Here is a 17,868-nt window from a genome sequence, read left to right as displayed (position 1 = left end):
AAATGCGAAAGTTAAGATGGATGGAGGTTTGTTAGAGTTTGTAGCCTTAACGGCTCAACGGATCTCGATGAAATTTTGGTATAGATGTAGAGGATAATCTGGAAAAACACTTAGGTTACCCACTTTTGTTTTTTTTATTTCTACGCGGACGGAGTCGCGGGAAAAACTTAGTTTAAAATAAAATGGGTTAAGTTTGTGAAATTTACGCCCAACAAGAATATAGTTGATTGTTCTTTACTACTGGACGTGAATCCGCCCACCGTTTGTTCAAATTGCTTGTTGCAATTGCAAAACATTGCTTGGCTAGTTAATTTGGTTGACTGTATAAAATTCTGTATAAAATCAAAATTTTATATACAAGAAATGGAAAAATAATATAAACTGAGTAAAATCTTAAAGATTCAATAAAATAAAAATAAAACTGCACTTATTATTATTTTCATAAAATAAAATCACTCACGTTTTAATTATTAGTTTTTGAATCGATATATTCACAAAACGGCGCGGACGCTCGGATGACGTCACGCACGCGTGATGCGTCGCCCGTACTCCGCCGCCCTCGCCTCCTTCTTAACCCCGCCGCGCCTGCGACGCCTAGCGACTGCCCGGGACGCCAAGATTATGGCGCGCAAAATTGTTACTATGCTCCTGACTCTTATTGCGTTATTTTGATAAAATCCAAATCTAATTGATTGGAAATTGTTACCTTTTGAGATAATTTGTATGTTACTCCTGTATGATGGTGCTATTTGAAATATTGCTGCTTCTTAAATCCGGATCGTTTGGAGCATACATAAATGTAAACTAGTACTATTGATTAAATATTCATTATTTGCTGATAAACACACACTATTCACATTAATTGGCAAAATTACATTTGTTAAAATAAAAACGGTACATTGCTTGCTTCACATCTTGCACTCTGATTCGCACCTAAATCCTTGTTTTTTTTAAAATTCAATTTGTGTCTAATGCTTTCTTGGCGGCCAGTACGATTTTAAATATTCATCAACAATATTTTTGTAAATGAATAATTATAATTTTACAATTAACTATCTTATAAAACATGTAACTATTTAATCTAAAGATGTTTTTGCTTTTAAATGAAAATAACTTTAAAAATCTTGTCAGCGCCATCTATTATCAATTATTGGTAAACCACAATCTTCAAATCAAACAGTACTTGAAAATTTTAACTTGAATTGGGGCCTGAAACTATAATCATTGACAGTGAAATTCAACAGATAAATTCACATTAATCACAAAAATAGATTTTTTTTATTATTTTTACAAAAAAAAATTAAAACTGTACTGAAATATGCGCTATTGTGAGCAAGGAACGCAAGTCCTCGAGAATTTCCATATGAGAGCCTTTCGGAACAAATTTGGCCGGATAAGAGGACTTAAGATGGATGTGTAGCGAAACATTCCCCTCAACATTCCGCTTATTCGGTATTATTTATTAGAACGTAAACCAGTATAAAATATTTATTTTGTTCATACAAATTATTGAAGAACTTATCCAGGAAATAATTATGATTTTACAAGAAGCAACATATTCGGGGAGAAGCAATTATTGAATGTTTTTTCAAAATGCTAATTTCTTCCACTCTGTCAACCAAATATTGAAACGAATCTTTAATACTTCACTTTGTAAGCGCCGCTTACAATATGATAGATGTAATTTGTAATATGAAGTTTAGATGTGGTCTTATCATTTTAGACATTGTTACATATATAAATGAAGTTTCAGTATTCAGCCATCTGACTCTTATACTGGTTACAAAGAGATTTGAAATATATAAGGATGCGAAGTTAACACTTCACTTAAAACGTATTTCACATAATTATCACTAACGCTATCTATTGGTACATCTTCAAAACATTAGTCAATAATTGATGTTACATGTCAATAGAGGCGTAATAAACTTGACAACTCTGTCAAAGTACCGGTAAAAAAGTTTGTTTACTATGCCTAGTCTATATACTTCTTTAATATCTGTGACTGGTTACATTTGAAATTCAAGATTACTATTTTACATTTCAATAACATTAAAATTAAATTCATCCCTCGTCTTTTAAACGCTGAAAGTAATATCCATTTGCGGCATAAACCTCATATTTAGTATTTCTCTCAGTGGCTATGGAATAGTAATATGAAATCACAGGTGGCGCCGTAAAAAGGCAGGGGTCGACTTTGTAATTCAAATCCGGCATCGCTAAGTTCCCAACCGGGCTCGGTCGAGGTGAAACTTAGCGCAGAATATAAAGGAGTAAGGGAATCATGCTTCATGAATTACAAGATTTATTGAAGTGAAAAACAAAACACGACTTTTTACTTATATTGGTACAGGGTCAGAAAACTGAACAACCATATGAAGTTAGAAGAAATTAAGAGCGCGCGCAGACCTTGGACTAAACTATCGCGCGACTGTTTAGTCGCTCTTTGAATTTTAGTTGTAACTAAACAACTAAACTGTTGAATGGGTTGTGAAACAATCGACAATCACACAATAGTTGTGAAATAATTTTGTGAAATTTGTAACCTGGCGCATTATAACTGTTCGTTATTGACTAAAAAAACAATACTGAAGAATATCTAAAGCTAATAAAAGTATCTAAGATTACAAATAACAATATCGAAGATTAACAGAAAACAAATTCGACAGACTATAAACATTAAATATTATTCCATCTGTTATTTCAGATTTTCATACGCATCGAGACGAAGCAATATTTACTGAGAGCCGGCAAACAGGCGAGGCGCTCGTTACACTGCTTACAGCTGAGAATATTGACTTTGACGGTTCGTTGACAACGTTTATGCAAATTTGGAAGAGCAAGAAAAAATTCAACGCAGATAATGAGACAGTTGGAGAGACTGTTTATTTTATAAAAGTAACAAGTCAGCGATAATTAGGTACAGTTGAAGATTGTTGTCAATTGACGGTCATATTGTTAACGCCCATAGCCTCATCGAACCATATCCTAGCACAAGCACAAAGCTAAGTTGGCATTCCAACTTAGAGGACATATTAGTAAAAAAAAATATTTCGATAAGGTCGATTTTTTTTAATATAAGGTGGCATTCGAGCACGCGGCTACCTGAATCCACCGAAATGGAAAGCGACCGCTGCCCACAAACATCCGCAATTACAGATGCGTTGAGTACCCTTAATTGACGGAGGTGGAGACGCACATAAAGTGGACATTTCCCCTTTCTATGCGTCTCCTCCACCGTCAAATCCACTCTTACCTCCCATCCTTTCTTATCAAGAAAAGGGTGGAAAGGGAAAGGGACTAAAATTAGGCGTCCGACACGACACTCATCAATCGAAACACGAAATTGATTCCATTTCACGCCTGTCTTCTGTATGGTCGTGGTATAACACCGGGCGAGCCGACCTATTCGTGCGAAGATGTTAAAGCGAGCTCTACCACAGTTAAAAATTTGCAATGACATTATTAATAACAGCTCAATTATAGCTCTAATGGCGACAGCTTGTTGTACGATATTCGATCTTTAGGGCCTGTCCCACCACTGGCTTAGGCTGGCAGAGGCTCAGATAGCTTGAAAGTGACGTCGCTATCTGATAGAGTACCAAAATCCGATACTTCCATTCTACATTTTGTACCGTGTTACAGGATTGTTATCTGACAATTTTCAAGAGTTGTGGGACAAGCCCTAAGTGTCATAGGACAATTCTTAACTTCACAAAGATAGCTGTAAGCACCGACACTCGCATAATACGTTTACTCTTCTACCAAAGGAAATACGTATTTTTTATTCCTTTTTTTATCAATTGTAAGTGTATAAATACGTATAAAGGATATTACGAAATGATATGAAATCATGTTTGCATTATATCACTCGCCCGAGGCCACGGAACATGACAGAACAATAAACAGTGCACGAATCGAAACAGGCTGCGGGAAACGCATGTTATGAAATTAACAATATGTTGATATTTATTCCATATTGTAGCTGAACTAGTTAGTTAAATAAATACATGAGAGAGATCTCATTAATTTACTAGCATAAAACTCTTAAAAAAATATCATAACACTCTAAAGAGAGCGTGCACATATGAAACTAAACCAACGCATTACTGTTTAGTCTCGCTTTGATTCCTATAAGCTTATATAGAGGTGCGCACACTACTCGATTTTTAGTTGTGGAAATAAACAGTTGAATTGGCTGCGAAACAATTGACAATCGACAATCCCACAATAGTTTTGCGACAGTTTAGTCAAAGGCGCCTGCTCTAACACTATCTGATATAGGATCGAAACTAACATATTGTTGAAACATCATTTTCTGTACTATTATTATAGTAATTTTCTATAAATTTAATATAATTTTCTATGTACATATAGGTTTTACCAATCTGTAGCAACGACTCTCTTACCGGGCGATATATTTGTTACACATAGTATTTGGTGAAACTGTTTGTACTTTTAAAATTACAAATTACGTGTAGTGATGTCAAGTTTGTCAGAGATAAAGTGTCATGACTATACTTGCTCTCAGACAAGCTCTGTAGTGATTTCGATTCAGGCTTTAGAACTTTTGACAGCCCTATTGAATAAAAATAAAGGCTATTGCCCAGTAAACCCAAATCCAAATAGAGCTATAAAATCTAAGAAAGTTCGAGTTCCTTTCGTGTGTTCTCAAAGGAAATGTTGTAAAACAAACGGAAAGTAGACGAAACGTAAAAATATGCAAATATTGTACATGAGAGGCTTCCCAAACAAATTCGGACGGATAAGAGGTCTCAAGGATGAATGTATGGTACTAGATTTTGCTTGCGGATCAACATCCTTTCTCAGGATTTTCGTGGAAAGATTTTGTAAAATATTTTTCGTTGATACATACATTATCTTCTTCTTCATCACTACAGTCTTTACAGACTCGTCGTGGTTATCACTTATCAGTGGCCAGCATCACAAGCCTCCGCCACTCCGCCCTGTACATTGATGCAAATGTACGTAACCGTTCTAATCTGGTCAGTCCATCTCATAGGCGATCTTCCCCTAGGTCTGGTTCCCTCCACCTTTCCCTGTACCACCAAGCGTTCGATGGACCTTAGTTAATAAAAATCAAAGCAATAAATCATTATGTAGAGACTTCAAAAAACTAAATTGATGAATTTAGAACGATAGAATGAAACAGTTTTATAAAAGTGTAGAGAGTAAGAGAGATCGATCGTAGTGTAGTGACACTGAACGGTCGCAACGGTGCAAATAATTGAATTTTCAAGTTGGCGTCTATTGCATTCGAGGAGAAATTGCTTTAACGAACACGTTTAGTACTAAACAACAAGTTCTATCAGTTTTCTGGATTCCAATATTAAACTGAATCAAATCATAGGATAAGATGATTTTGTCACAAAAAAGATGTCACTACAATGACATGAATTTATAAGATTATAGATTTTTTTATCATCATCTCCCCTGCCTACTCCCGTTGGGTCGGCACACCAGGTTTTCGTCCTCCAAATAACTCTATCATCCATTATCTCAGTCATCGGTCCCTTCTTGATCATGTCACCTTTCACGCAATCCATCCATCTTTTTATAGGTCGGATGGATTGTGCGGATAGATTTTTTTTTTCGTATTGAAAACAATTTGCGTTTGACACTGATTTTATTTAAATCCGAATGTCATGAATTTGATGATTTCTTATTACTTCTTACTCAACAGCTACTGCTGTCTTCTTTCAATTTTGATAATTTACAACATATAAGTTATATAAAATTAAGAGTATTACTAAATTCTTGCAAATTATCTGATAACAATAGAACGTGTTAAATATGTGATGGAAATATCCGATTTTGTTACCTTATCTGACAGTGACGTAATTTTTAAGCTATCTGAACCGCTATCAGCCAATGGCGGGACAGGTCCTAAGTATAACATACTGAACATGTAGTTTAATTAACTTAGGGTGAGTTGCACCATATCGCCGGTTACCGTTAAAGTTAAAATTATCTGTAACGGATTACCGTAATATTATATATTATATATATAAATATTATATATATAAATATTAATTTGGAATAACCTTAAAATTTACTAAGGGTGAGTTACATTAACTAACTATAAACCTTAACCAGCACATTCCCGATGGTTACGTCTGCGGATGTTCATGATATTCGCTACACCAGTTTTACGCTGGTCAAAATGACGTCATATTTGACACTAATCATAACCGCCCGATTTTGGGCGGTTATAGTTAGCGTTACGGTTAGTGTCAGTTCGGTAGTGTCAACTGTCACAAGCTCTTATCTTCAAAAGTACAAATAATGGAAAAAGTTATGGAAAAAGAAAATCTCTACTATTATCCTATACGTAATCCAGAAGAATAAAGTCTTGAGTGCTCGGAAATAATGGATTTCCAAGATGGAACTCGAAATTTGTCCACATTCAGTTTGGACAAATTTCGAGTGTCTAAGGCCATAGCAACAGTGCTTGTCCCTTTTCTCTTATTTAAAAAAATGTCCTCCATAAAAGGACAATTTATAATATGCATTGAGAGGACAATTTATAATATGGAAAATTTGGCGCTACATATTTGAGTAGTAAAGTAAATACAGTTTCAATAATGGCCCAAACTAGTTTATTTTCTCAAGAGTGCCATTTTCTCCATCTTCGTGGGCAAAAAGTTTATGTCACTATAAAATACCATGCGTATGATACATAAATGTAATCGGCGATACATGAATTTCCAAACATTTTAATTTACGTAAATATCATTCTTGACACCAACTTGACACTTTAGTGACTTTCGGGTTTAAATGTTTCCATTGTAAAAACGAAAAACACATAAAACCTCTGTGAGAATATGTTTTTGCACTTGTAACCCTATTATAACTTTTACGATAACCAGCGATTTGATGCAACTCACCCTTAGTGTTTCTATTAGAAGCGTTTCCAAAGTAAACCACAAAATAGTTATCCAGTATACTAGATTATTAAATGACAGTGAAAAGTAAACGAAATTTCCATCAAAAGCCGTGTTTTCAATTACGTGCATTTCAGTCGGGTGCATTATTAAATGTTCCGCGAACTCACAAAGCACAGCAAGGAACCGCACCGCAATCCTCGTATTTAGTATTTCAGAGCGGCCATAGAATAATACTGAGCGCAGGTGCTGAGAAGAGACGTTGACTTTATAATTTAAAGCCGGTTTAATAACTGGTTAAAACTAATTTCTACATTCAATCGTTAAAATATTAATTACGGATTGTGATCAGGGGCGTTAGAGTAGGGCGTGGTTAAGCAATCGCCCAGGGCGCTGGACGGAAAGCAAAGGCCAATGGACAAGAGGGAACAGAGAGGTTTAGTGAGTATGCCCAATTATGAGGAGAATCTCTGGAAAAACAAAAGGGCGGTGGACGGAAAGACACAGTCTTACATGAGGCTCTCCCCTGATGAGGCTATAAGAGGGGACGCTGTTGAAATCTTGACCAGATCCCTAGAAGCGCTAAAACCTGTATTAATTATTATCGGAGAAGTTGGACAATTTTGTGTGCAAAGCAAGGTGAAAAAATTAATGATTTAATGGCGTAAGGGATTTTTTTAGATAAATAAACAACATAATTAGAGATCAAGTAACTAGATTGTGAAGATACAGATATTTTTTTAAAGATCGAATTTGTATCCGTCGTTTTATGTGCGATATATTCCGTAAGCGAATCATCGGGCGATCATTTGCCGCGGAGCATATTCGATTCTACTCGAGTGATTTATGGAGTCGATTGCAGCGATCGTTTCGCTCAAGCGATTGCGATAATCGATATCGCGAGCTCAGTTTTATAGCGCCTTCGCCGTTCAACCGTTACAAGTGCCATTCAACGAAATGATATATGTTTTCAATCAACAATTTTTTTTCTTCTATCTAATCTTAAGGTTGTCACAATGTTCATATTTAAAGGAATGGAGCGGTTAACTAATTTTCGAAGTAAAAAATTTAGTTTTTTTTTTCTGAAATAATAAGTGTGACATAATATTTGAAAATAAAAATATTCATATAGTTCATATAAATAAAAACTCAATATAGAAGTGATAACAATAATAGAATACGTCTCATAAACAGGAATATGGTCTGTCACAATTTAATAGCTTTAACTTAAGTTTAAGCACAATAAAAAGTTAGTCCGTCGTAAAGTTAGTTTCGAGGGCACCTACAACATTCATTTCGTTTAAAATGATCCCGGTGGCGCAGCATTTATCGTAAATTGCGGCCGCGCGCTACGAAACTGTTATTTAGTACAACGTTTGGGTAAACTTTACGTATTTACTGCTTTCTTAATTTGTATCTTTAGAAAATGTGTCAACGTTACGTGAACACCTTAGCATTTTAATGGTTTGTATGCAGCAAACAAACATTGGCGATTTTTCTTGTTAGAAAACATGTTTGAAATTAACATTTACTAAGATACAAGAAAACAAGTTATGTATTAGGTTTCGTAAATATGTCAACATAATATAAAATCACACGAATATTACAATAACGAAAGTTGAGATGGATGGATGGATGTTTGTTAAAGTTTGTAGCCTAAACTGCTGAATGGATCTCTGTAAATTTTGTATAGATGTACAGGATAGTCTAAAAAAACACATAGACTACCTACTGTTGTTTATAATTCCACGGAGACGGAGTCGAAGCTACTAGCTAAAGATTTAAAATATAGCATTGAAAGAAGAAAATAATATTCGCGTTTACATTAACACAGTAAAAGGTGCATTATTAAATCCAGCACAAAGCATATGTCGTTACCACTTTGAAACCGGAGACCTCATATTTAGTATTTCCCGCAACAGCGATGGTCTCCAGCGAAATGAAATCACAGGTGACGCCGTGAAAAGGTGTCGCTTGACTTTGTAATTCAAATTCGACTCCGCTCTCGGTTCTTGTTAAGGCCTGCCGTGCAATTTAAATGCGGGATGTAAGATACAAAGGTATTTTTTACGCTATTTTGAAAAAAGAATCATCACATTCATTTCAGTGGGAATATATTTTAATAATACATTTTTAGATTCTACTTTTAAATAAACTTTAGTCTACACCCTGGGGTTTCATTCTAAAATGTATGATTTGGAAAAAAGTATACAGAAACAGATAAAAATTTAACGTTAAAACTAAATAAAAATCGCTTTTAAGTCTTAAAAGTTTTTCAAGGATTTTTTAAACAACGCATAGGTAAGAAAAAAAAAATTTTTCATATTCCTTTCGTCTAACAAGTCAGCTGTAACTCACCTTACTGCAATCACGAGGAGCCATTACCCGCCTCAGGGCACATGGCAAATATTATTTCGTCCAGAGGCAGATGCTCGTAAATTGAAAAACGGCAAGCCATGAAATTAGGCCAGTGTGCAAACATTCTGGAAGCCTTAGTTTGCTTAACATTTCAAGATTATATTAGCTTTGGAATTCTTTAGTATGTTTGTATATATCTAAAGGTCATACGAAATAATTGGAAGATTCAAGTTATAAATACCAGTGAATTATTGCGTAAGACGAATCAATATCGAAGATGGGGTGAAGTGAAACAACGTCCCTGGGCGACTGAATCTTGCCCAGGGCACTGATATAACTAAAACCGACAGCATGTCAAGTAAGTGGTGACGATGTTATCTAAATTAAAAATGAAGGAAAGAAAATAGGTGTATAGGTATTCTAAAAGTGAAAGATATAGACAGTAAGAGAAGAGATTTGAATATTAAAAAACATATGAATGCTTTAATATGATACGTTAATTTCAGAAGATCCTCGAAAATGCATATTAATTGTTTTATATTAAGAAAATCCTCTTACGTACGGTATTAAAGTCAAAAATAGCAGGGCATATGTGACCCGGCGGATGACGTAACTTAGTTGTAGCGTGGAATACAATTAGCGAGGTCGGCTTTCATTGTTTGTTACTTCCGCACATCAGCTTTTTGACATCCAGCTGCAATAATCTGCTTAGTTCCACTACGTTCAGACTTTTTTGCATTTATTTAACACACTGGAAAAGGTTTTTTTAATGTTTTAGCTTCATTGTAATGATATATTGGGAATTATTATTATACTAACTGTTTCCGTGCGACTTCATCCGCATGATATTATGAAAATTTTATTTTATTGTTTAAATTTGTCTAATTATTAATTACAAATGTCAAAATGACATGACACGATGACAACCTTGCTTCCTTGATGTTGGCAGCAACTTATGGTCTCTTTCCTACATTAAGGGTTTTATCGAAAATATTTACCCCTAAGTTTAACGGCTTAAAAATATATATCCTAAAGCGTGACGTAAGTGTAGGACTTTTTATTAAAATAAGAGTTATTCGAAAATATGCTGTGATTGCTGACATCTTAGGCAACAAAGAAGTGTGTGTTTACGCTTTATTATAATAGTATAGATTATAAGGGTGGCAAGGAAGTCTTAAGATTGAATGATGGCTACAAAGTTAGAGGAAGACCGAAGAAAGTATGGATGGATTGTGTGAAAGTGGGTATGCTTGGGAGAAAAGAGCAGTACATACTGTGCCGACCTTTACACAAAGGCAGTTTGATGAATATGTTAGAGCTGTTTATAATTTTACAAGACTTCGTGAAAATAAACTTTTAACAGCTGCTTTGTAAAGAATAGTGTTGAAATTATTTTCGATTTAATTCCATAAAATCGATTCCAAAAGAAATCTGGTATTTTATGTACATGCTCGTAGAATTTGTTACATTGAAAATCGTCTGCAAAAGTTAACTATCTATAGAAACTGTTTCGCCGTCTGTCGCTCGTTAGTGAAGGCTGCATTCCTTAATGTATTGACATTTCCAGTCAACTGAACATCGTCCAAAGTGTTTTTTCTATAACGTTTAATACTAATGAAGCTAACATAGACTGTTTGAAGTATACATTTTGATAAAATAAACACCACTCCAAGATAGAGAAAAATATAAGAACAAATATAACTTTGGCATAGAAAGAAAGAAAATAATACTTCAAGTAATGATGATGAAAGGTAATTTAAAAAAATATTTCAAGTGTATTAAGTTGTATGCAAGATGTATATCGCTTCAATACGCTTTATCACTACGATATCATGGAGCAATTCCGCGTTTCGTCCGATGAATGTGGTGCTGGCGGTCCAATTTTAGTCCCTTTCCACCCTTTTCTTAAGAAGAAAGGATGGGAAGAAAAAGTGGATTTGACGGTGGAGGAGACGCATAGAAAGGGGAAATGTCCTCTTTATGTGCGTCTCCTCCTCCTCCTAAGGGTAGGCAACGCATCTGTAATTGCGGATGTTTATGGGCAGCGGTTGCTTTCCATTTCGGTGGATTGGGGTGACCGCTTGCTTGTTTGCCACTTATAATATAAAAAAAATCTAATTGGTAGTGTTTTGTTTTGCTTTTAATTTATTTTATCAATTTGTTTTATTAAATATTATTATTTACTGCGTTCTATTACATAATTCTTGTGAAGTGGCCAACATCCATTAGACCCTAAAATTGAAATTTCAAACTTTCCCGCCAAATGTGTTTTTCTCGTTACCCAAGAACTTTGATATTCTACCTAGTTTGCATTCATAAATGGCCGCCATAAAACGTCCAGTGAATGCCAAGTTGGGGCAATATTAGAAAAATCGACGCTGGAATAAATGAAATTTTTCCCATGTTGTTTTTAACTCGTGACGTATTTATTTTATATTGATAGACTGTCGCTTCTCTTGCTATAATATTTTTTATAACCGGACATCAGAAATAAAAATAAAACATGTTATAACTTTTGCCCCTGATTCCGTCCGCGTCTAATTAAAAAAAAAAACAAATTTAGTAGTTTGTGTTCTTAAACTATCCTCTACGTCTATGCCAAATTATATCGAGATATGTTCAGCAGTTTAGGCTACAAACTTTAACAAACAACCATCCATATATCCATCTAAACTTTCGCATTTATGATATGAGTGAGATCAAGCGTGGTCTTATCATTTGAGATGCTGTTATATTTAAATGTCATTTTAGTATTCGACTGTAGGACCAAAGTTAATTCAGAACCCGCACACCTTTTACTAAACAATCTACTACTGCTTAGTCTCGCTTTTATTTCTTTTATATCTATTATTTAGTTATGCAAATAAACAGTTGAATTGGTTACGTAACAATCGACAATCGCAAAACAGTTGTACGATTCTTTTGTCTATGGTGTGCGCCCATTAACAGAATAAAGTAATAATAATGTCACTTCAATAAAACGGCTACGTCAATACGCTGCGAAACATTGTTAACGAATCTGCCTCTGTCATAGTAAATATTATTCCACCCCGAAGCGAGCAAACTTCGTTTGAAAAACGGTGTAGGACTTGGTATTCTCCGAAGACGCCTTTAAACTTCACAAGTTTGTATAACTTCTTATAATTAAGTTCATTGTAAGTAGCTATTTGAATCACTGTTTTTCAGAATAATCTCCTTAAAACTAAGTTATCCTCACCTCATCAAAAATATGATTCAGTATAGTTTTTTTGGTAACTTTGTCGAAACTATGTATGACCTATCTCTATTAAACCTCCAATAAATTTAGAGAACTCGATTTCTAGTCCATACTAATATTAAAAAGAGGAAAGATTTGCATGTTTGTATTTGTATGAAATTAATAAATCAAAAAAACAACTGTTCCGATTTCGAATATTTTTTCACAGTTAGGAAGCTGAGTGACTGAACTGAGTGACATAGTCTATTTGTAACTTTTTTAAAAAAAATTTACGCAGACAAAGTCGCAAGCAAAAGCTAGTCTAGTAATAAAACCACTTAAGAAATAAATACCAGGTTTTATCATTATTTTAAAATTAAATATCTAAGAATGTAATATCAGAAGAAATTAAACGTTTTAAAGGTTAGAACTGTCATTTTTTAGGTTTCCAATTTATTATAAAAGCACTAAAAACTATTCAATTACATCACTAAACCCCTAATGAAAGTTTTTAGCTGAACGATTTTCAATTCAAAGAGTAAAATGTAGACGAGAAAATCTATTTCAAAACCAATCAATCGACTTTTCAAATCAATTTAAGTGATTCATCGCAAATTAGTTTTAGTGAAATGTACATATAGTAGATTGCATAAAGTTATTTTTACTAAAATTATTCACTTTAAATACAAGAGAATTACGAATTTAATTTGAAGACCAAGTTAGTGCTAACTATTAAATATAATCTGTATCTGTCTCGACTTCCAATCACATAAAATCCTATTAAAACCTGAATTCATTTATACTATCTGTATTAAATGTCTGTTAACGATTAACAAAAGACAATCACCTCACCAAAGATGTAGGACAGTATGTTAATTCAGCGATTTAGTGAAGATTGTTCTGTAACATTAATCACGCGAGTTCCGCTAAGCCTCTTGTATCAGATCCCATCCTATCAGCGGATGTCAATCAGCATTACAAAGAAGAATCACCGCAGAGGCGTCAGACAGACGTGTGACGGACGCGCTGACAGATTACTCCGCGACCCGACAAATGTTTGTTTCCCCAATTCGACAGATTTAGTCAGAAACAAAAGAAAGCTATTACACTTATTTAGCATGGAAATTCACGTATGTATTACTTTACTTTTTAGGTTAATTTAATTCGGAATATGTTGGAAAATCGCTACCTAAATTATTCTTATAAATCGGAGAACTTTGTTAAACAGCTGTGACGACCAGTCATAGTTTGTATGGGATTACTGGTGCCAGTTAGCGTTTACACTTTGCTAGTTGATTGCCAGTCCAGGTTTCAAACGCTATTTACCAACTGTACTGGCAAACCCTCAGATAAGATCTATAGATTGTATTAAGACCTGTTTAAGAAGATTATTTTATTTTATCATTTCTACCGTTTCTTTTAAAAGTACTTGAGAATTGTAAAGGTTGGAAGCAACTAATTATGCAATTAGTAACGAATTTATATAAATGCTTGAAACTATTGGCTTTGCGTTTACATTTGCAATTAAAATGAACTCTGTGGTATCACTAGAGGGTAACTTCTTTACACCTACTATGCATATGCGCGACCTCAAATTTACATTTCTAATTACCACGTACTGAATTACTATTTTAAAATGTAATATTTTATCTTAACCATTAGCCATTTTCTCTCATCATTTAACTGGATGGATGTTACCACGTATCTCCACAAGGCTAAAGGGTTGTGAAATTTGGAAAATAGATATATTTCAGAATGGAAAAGAGTATTGGCTAATATTTACCATTTTATGCAAAATCTAGGACGACATCTACATTATTTATATCTACAAGTATACTAATATTATAAAGAGGAAAGATTTGTATTTTTGTATTTTTTTATGCATTGTAATACTTCAAAAACTACTGAACCGATTTTAAAAATTATTTCACCATTAAAAAGCTATCTTTACAGAGAGTAAGATAGACTTTATTTTTCATGCGAAAGAAGTCGCGAGCAACAGCTAGTTCAATATAATTGTACACCGTAAAAGTACAAATAAAGTCAAGACTAAATCTAGCGTAAGTAAGTTGTGATGTGGACGATAATTTAGGGTGCTTAGCTTGAACTTTTATGAGGAGAACTTATCTCAAGAAGTTAAGAGTGGTCTTAGGCCTCCACGATATTTTGAAGAGTTTGACAAATAATACTTCTTTCGTAGTATCGAGAAATTTTCATGACCTAGCTTTGATCTTTTACGAACTATGTTGAAAACAAAAAGTTGCAAAAGTTTACAAAATATCATCAATTATCTGTTTATTTCGTTCATGTTAGAATAAGATTTTTTTTAATTAAAAATAGATTTAATTCATTCTAAGAATAAAGTAATGTTATGTGAAATAGGTATCTAAATATTAAACCGGATTTATGTTATGAAGAACTATCTTTCGTCCGCGACTCTGTCTGCGTGGAATTAAAAAAATGAAAGCTGAATAGCCTATGTGTTCTTCCAGACTATCCTCTACGGGTATGCTAAATTTCATCGAAATCCATTCAGCCGTTTAGGCTACAAACTCTAACAAACATCCATCCATCTAAACTTTCGCATTTATAATATTAATATGGTAGTGTAAATAAACTTATATTAGAACACTAAAACCTCTGTAACTTTGCTTTAAATTTTAAACATTTAAACAAAGTAACAGATATATCAAAAGTAAAATTATTTTTCTTTCTAACGTCCACATAACGTAAATTGCCTTCCACTTAAACGCCTATTATCACATGCACCATTTAAACAGCTGTTATTTCTCTCCCGGCAAAGCTTAAGTGCCCAACTACACCCGGCAATAGGCAAAAATTGTTGGAACATAATAAAACATTAGTTAACTCGGAAGAAAAACACTTACGTCTTGCGTTTTAGCCAACAAAATTGTTCCTGCCATAAAAAGAGGCCGCCATAATGTACGTACGAGAAATTATTATAAATCTTTATGGCATTACCATGGAGTAACTTACGGAACTTTGCTCTCCCCAGAATCACTTGGTAAGTGGGTTGTAAATCAAGAGGATCGTATATGTAGTGATATTCCTTTCAACGCATTTTTTCTAGTAGTTATATTTTTTGTTGAACATTAAATGGTATTTTATAAAGACAGTTATTTGGCTACATTGTAGTTGTAATAAAACTGTAAGATTGTTTATATATCATAGATGTAAATTAATAATTTTAACTTTTACATATTGAACTAATTACACTGTATCCTGCTCCACATCTTCAGTTCTTTTTTTTATAATATAAGGTTGCAAACGAGCAAGCTGCCACCTGAATCCACCGAAATGGAAAGCGACCGCTGCCCATATATGTACTTCCACAATTGCAGATGCGTTCCCTACCCTTAATTAACGGAGGAGACGCACATAAAGAGGATATTTCCCCTTTCTATGCGTCTCCTCCACCGTCAAATCCACTTTTCCTTCCCATCCTTTCCTCCTGAGAGCAGGTTAGAAAGGGAAAGGGACTAATCAGACAAAACGCGGAATTGCTTCCACTTCATGCCTGTTTTCTATGTGGTCGTGGTATTACACCGGGCGAGCCGACCCATTCGTGCAAACATGTTAAAGCGGGCTACCACTGTTAACTGGACAAACTGTACAGTTAAAACTGACATGTGCTGGCAAAGATTTAACTAACAGCTAAATTGAACACTTGACAAGTAAATTTTACTATACAAGTATTCTTTTTTTGTATGTTATTTGTTGAAAGACGTTAACAGTAGATAAATTCCAGTGTATACGTTGCATTGGTAATGGTTTAAGGATAAAATAACACAGGTGTTTGAACCTTTAAAAGTTTATTTAAAGCATACTATATTATAGAGAATGTTCAAACTGGAGATAACCGCTCGAGTTAAATGAGATAGCTCAATCTACGTCGCCACACGGATAGTGTCTGCTTAGATAGCGCTCTGCTGGTGCTCTCTTTATTGCTTCTTCGATTCGCGTTTAATATTGGAAGCTAGCTCAAATAAATCTATCAACGAAAAGGGAATACGATACTCATCTATACTATTATAATAAAGCGTAAACACACACTTCTTTGTTCCCTAAGATGTCAGCAATTACAGCATATTTTTGAATAATTCTTTTTTTAATAAAAAGCCCTACACTTACGTCACGCTTAAGACAATATATCTTTACACCATTAAACTTAGGGGGTAAATATTTTGGATAGAAACCCTAATGTGGGAAAGAGACCATAAGTTGCTGCCAACATCAAGGAAGCAAGATTGCCAAGGTTTGTCATGTCATGTCATTTTGAGATTTGCAATTGACAATTTGACAAATGTAAACAATAAAATAAAATTTTCATAATTCCATGCGGATGAAGCCGCACGGGAACAGCTAGTATAAATTATAGACGAGGTGCAGAGAATGATAACCATATCACTATATTAGTTTAAAGATGACATACTGATTATTTGACATCACAACTGGTGTACGATTGTCGATTGTTTCGCAGCCAAATCAACTGTTTAGTTGCACAACTAAAAATCGAGTAGTGCACCTCCATATAAGCTCATAGAAATGAAAGCGAGACTAAACAGTCGTGCGATAGTTTAGTCAAAGGTCGATCTGATTAGTTAATAAAATTGTTGATAGTTGTTTTCTCGCAGATGTCAATAGTTGTCAATCATTATTTTACCTCTACTCATTTCATACATCATTCATTAGAATCATCACCAGCTCACTATACGTCCCCACCGAGGGGCTCGAAGCCTACCTAAGTAAGGGGTGACTAGGCCCATAGTCAACCACGCTGGCCAAATGCGGGTTGGTTGACTTCACAGATATCTTTGAATTTCTTAGCCGATATGTGCAGGTTGTACCACGATGTTTTCCTTCACCGTAAGAACGTCGGGTAAATTATGTACATATGAAAATTCGAAAAATCGAAAATCACATTGGTACATGGCGGGATTCGAACCCAAGACCTGTAAATTACAAGTCAAGTGCCTTAACCATTGAGCCACCGACGCTTATTCATTAGAATGAAACCTTTAAATTGACGCTTCAAAATAGAACAAACTGCATTAAGCTTGCGTACGAGGAAAATAGCTTAATTAACTCCGACATGTAACCATAATTCAGAACGTCCCAGTTGAGACATTTTTGTGTTAACAAACCACTAACTATAAGTGTCAACCGCAGCGTGGCAGACATTTATCGACTCCACCACTAATGGAGCTCGGCTATTTGCTATAACAGATTTTACTCTGTTATCCGCACTTTAAACAGTAATAGGACTATTATGCAGGCCACTTTACGCCCGCCGGCTCGACTTGTATAAGTTTATGCGAAGGGAAAATGAAATACTGCTTGGCTTCGTAAAAATATACTGTTTCGGAGTTGATTTACTATTGTAGATAG

General features: G+C 34.5%; 1 protein-coding gene across 1 annotated transcript in view; it reads right to left on the bottom strand.

The window, feature by feature from the left end:
- LOC106100140 overlaps nt 1–17,868 on the bottom strand; it is a 158,247-nt gene that overhangs the window by 37,281 nt on the left and 103,098 nt on the right. The gene's annotated exons all lie outside the window — the stretch shown is intronic.

Source organism: Papilio polytes, unplaced genomic scaffold (genome assembly GCF_000836215.1).
Source record: "Papilio polytes unplaced genomic scaffold, Ppol_1.0 DF824069.1, whole genome shotgun sequence".
NCBI classification, from domain to species: domain Eukaryota; kingdom Metazoa; phylum Arthropoda; class Insecta; order Lepidoptera; family Papilionidae; genus Papilio; species Papilio polytes.
This window is presented reverse-complemented; position numbering and strand designations above follow the sequence as displayed.